We start from the raw sequence: 4,350 nt of genomic DNA, 5'->3' as shown, positions 1-4,350 counted from the left end.
CAGAATCTGTCTAAAACGGAACAGTCTGTAGCAATCTGTAACTCTCGAATACTTATGGAACTCTAAAAATCCTACCAAAATTGTAAGTCCTGGGAAATTTGTCTATTGATCTACATCAAAAAGAATCAACGCAAAAGCACGTTTCTGTAAATTACTAAAATTATTTTTGTGTGTGCAAAGTTTCTGTTTTTCAGCAGAATCAAATTAACTATCACCATAGGTTATCCTATAGGTTCTACTTGGCAGAAACACTAATTAAAACATAAAAACACATCTAAACAGAAGGTAGATGCAAAATTTATTACTAAACAGAATCAAAAACAAAAAACACAAATAAAATTGGGTTGCCTCCCAACTAGCGCTATCGTTTAACGCCCCTAGCTAGGCATAAAAGCGAGGATAGATCTAAGTAGTGCCATCTTTGGCACTCAATTCATAAGTAGCTCGCATGATAGATTCATAAGGTAATTTGACTTTCTTTCTTGGAAAGTGCTCCATGCCTTTCCTTAATGGAAATTGAAATCTAATATTCCCTTCCTTCATATCAATAATCGCACCAATCGTTCTAAGGAAAGGTCTACCAAGAATAATAGGACAAGAAAGATTGCAATCTATATCAAGAACGATAAAATCTACGGGCACCAAATTCCTATTTGCAACAATGAGAACATCATTGATCCTTCCCATTGTCTTTTTAATGGTGGAACCCGCAAGGTGAAAATTTAAAGAGCAATCATCAAAATCATGGAAACCTAGAATATCACATAAAGTTTTCGGAATCGTGGAAACACTAGCACCCAAATCACACAAAGCATAACACTCATGATCTTTAATTTTAATCTTTATAGTAGGTTCCCACTCATCGTTAAGTTTTCTAGGTATATAAACTTCCAAATTAAGTTTTTCATCTTCCAAATTAAGTTTTTCATCATAAGATTGCATCAAGGCATCAATAATATGTTTGGTAAAAGCTTTATTTTGACTATAAACATGGGGAGAATTCACAATGGATTGCAACAAGGAAATACAATCTTCTAAAGAACAATTATCATAATTAAATTCCTTGAAATCCAAGATAGTGGGTTTAATGCTATTTAAAGTCTTGACTTCTCCAATCCCACTTTTACCAAATTTAGCATCAAGATCTAAAAACTCCGAACCATTGGGACGCCTTTTAACTAAAGTTGACTCATCTCCAGTCCCATCATTATTAAGATTCATATTGCAAAACAACAATTTAATAGGGGACACATCAATAACTTTTAGATCTTCATCATTATTTTCATGGAAACTAGATGAACACGCCTTTACAAAGCAATCTTTCTTAGCACGCAATCTAGCGGTTCTTTCTTTGCACTCATCAATGGAAATTCTCATGGCTTTGAGAGACTCATTTATATCATGCTTAGGAGGAGTAGATCTAAGTTTTAAAGAATCAAAATCAAGTGAAAGTCTACCAATGTTCCTAGCCAAATCATCAACTTTAAGCAATTTTTCTTCAAGCATGGCATTAAAATTCTTTTGAGAGATCATAAATTCTTTCATACTATTCTCAAAATCAGAGGGCATCTTATTATAATTACCATAAGAACTATTGTAGGAATTTCCATAATTATTAGAGGAATTACTAGGGAACGGTCTAGGATTAAAGTTTCCTCTATAAGCATTGTTACCAAAATTATTAGTACTAACAAAATTCACATCCACAGATTCATTATTGTTCTCAATCAAAGTAGACAAAGGCATATCATTGGGATCAATAGAAGCGCTCTTAGTAGCAAACAGTTTCATAAGTTCATCCATCTTTCCACTTAAAACATTAATTTATTCTATAGCATGCACTTTCTTACTAGTAGATCTTTTGGTGTGCCATTAAGAATAATTAGCCATAATATTATCAAGGAGTTTTGTAGCTTCTCCTAGGGTGATTTCCATAAACGTGCCTCCCGCAGCCGAATCTAAAAGATTTCTAGAAGCAAAATTCAATCCGGCATAAAATTTTTGTATGATCATCCATAAATTCAAACCATGAGTAGGGCAATTGCGAATCATCAATTTCATTCTTTCCCAAGATTGGGCAACATGCTCATGATCAAGTTGTTTAAAATTCATAATATCGTTCCTAAGAGAGATGATCTTAGCAGGAGGAAAATACTTAGAGATAAAAGCATCTTTGCACTTATTCCATGAATCAATACTATTCTTAGGCAAAGATGAAAACCAAACTTTAGCGCGATCTCTAAGTGAAAATGGAAATAACTTCAATTTAACAATATCATTATCCATATCTTTCTTCTTTTGCATCTCACACAAATCAACTAAGTTGTTTAGATGGGTAGCGGCATCTTCACTAGGAAGGATGGAGAATTAATCTTTCATAACAAGATTCAGCAAAGCAGCATTGATTTCACAAGACTCAACATCATTAAGAGGAGCAATCGGAGTACTAAGGAAATCATTATTATTGGTATTGGAAAAATCACACAATTTGGTATTATCTTGCGCCATTGCGACAAGTAATCCAACATACGAACAAACAAAAAGGCAAGCGAAAGAGAGAGGAGATTGGGAAAGAGAGGGTGAATAAAACGGCAAGGGTGAAGTGGGGGAGAGGAAAACGAGAGGCAAATGCCAAATAATGTAAATGCGAGGGAGATGAGTTTGTGATGGGTACTTGGTATGTCTTGATTTGAGCGAAGACCTCCCCAGCAACGGCGCTAGAAATCCTTCTTGCTACATCTTGAGCTTGTGTTGGTTTTCCTTGAATAGGAAAGGGTGATGCAATAATAGTAGCGTAAGTATTTCCCTCAGTTTTTGAGAACCAAGGTATCAATCTAGAAAGGGCGATGCATCAATAGTAGCGTAAGTATTTCCTTGAGTCGATTAGCTAGACGCGTGGCATGCCAGCGAGGGCCATGGGAAACCAATTGGCCATGACCATGTCGTCGCCTCCAGCCTCCAGGACGGCTTCTTCGTATGCCTGTAAGAAGGCCGTCGGGTCCGCGCGCCATCGTAACGAGGCGGTATCTCCGTCTTGAACTTGGGCGGCCACCGCACCCGCCGCAAGGCGGGGGTAAAAGCTCTGAGCCCCCTGGCGCCGGCACGGGCGTCCGTCGCTCCGGTTGGAAGAGCAGCACCGGCCATGGGGGCAAATCACGGAGGCAGTGGGGCATGGATCGATGGAAGGAAAGCTTCGGTGCACCCCTACCTGGCACGCCAAATGTCGGATTTTGGGTTCCGGCAAAACCCTTGAGATTTGAACTCTAGGGTGCGCATGAAGATCTCTCTCCCTAGCTCACACTCTCACCACGATCTCAAAGCTCAGCCCGTTGAACCCAAAGAACAAGGGACACAAGGGTTTATACTGTTCGGGCCACCGATGTGGTGTAATACCCTACTCCAGTGTGGTGTGGTGGACTGCCTTGTAGGCTGAGGATGAACAAGTACAAGGGAAGAACAGCCTCCTGAGGAGAGGTGTTCTTGAGCTCGGCGAGCTTGTGCGTGTGAGGATGGAATGGATCTGATCCAGGATCATCCCCCTCCTATGGTGGTGGCTAGTCCTATTTATAGTGGCCTGGGTCCTCTTCCCAAATGTTTAGGCGGGAAGGGATCCCACAATGGCCAATTCGAAGGGGGACAACTAGTACAAGCTATCCTGACAAAAGGTGGTCTTCGCCTGCTAAAGACTCTGGTGATGACGCTGTCATGGGCTCCATGGTGACCTCCGTCCTGTCATCCTGCTGGTCTTCGTATCGTTGCACCAATATGGAAACATTTGCCTGACACCTCGGGACTCCTTGCCTGCGCTTGCTCCTTTAGCACCAAAGAGGAAACGAGTACTTTGCGCCCGCTGGCGCCCGCGTGGCACCCGCCTGGCCTTGGTTGTCATGGCTCTCGTCACGGGAACATCACGAGGCGCCCCTTGCCTTGATCTCTCCACTCCTCATGAGCCAGCCTAGTGAGGCCGCCCCTGAGGAAGTCTTGCATCGTTCCCTCGCGAGGCTTGTCCCCTCGTGAGGGTCTTGAGTGATTTGCTGGTGATGATGGGCCGTACAGGGCCGCTGCAGGAGCCATGCCGTGGGCCGCAAGAAGGCAAGTCTGGGGACCCCTGTTCCCAGAATGCCAACAGCGTGTGTATCGTGTGTGTGTGAGGGTGGCCATGCCGCGGCAGGGGACCGGGTGTTACAGTGGGGCAACGGTCGGCGATGCGAGGCGACGGGGTCAGTGACAGGGGGGGCGGTGACAGGGACGGGCCGGGGCATTGCGCGATGGAGACGGACCAGGGGCGGTGCGCGACAGGGATGGGTGCAGCGACGGGGCAGTGAAGGGGACGGGTGCGGCGATGGGGAC

This window comes from Triticum dicoccoides, chromosome 6B (assembly GCF_002162155.2).
Source record: "Triticum dicoccoides isolate Atlit2015 ecotype Zavitan chromosome 6B, WEW_v2.0, whole genome shotgun sequence".
In the NCBI taxonomy this organism is placed as follows: Eukaryota; Viridiplantae; Streptophyta; class Magnoliopsida; order Poales; family Poaceae; genus Triticum; species Triticum dicoccoides.
Note: the sequence above shows the minus strand (reverse complement) of the source record.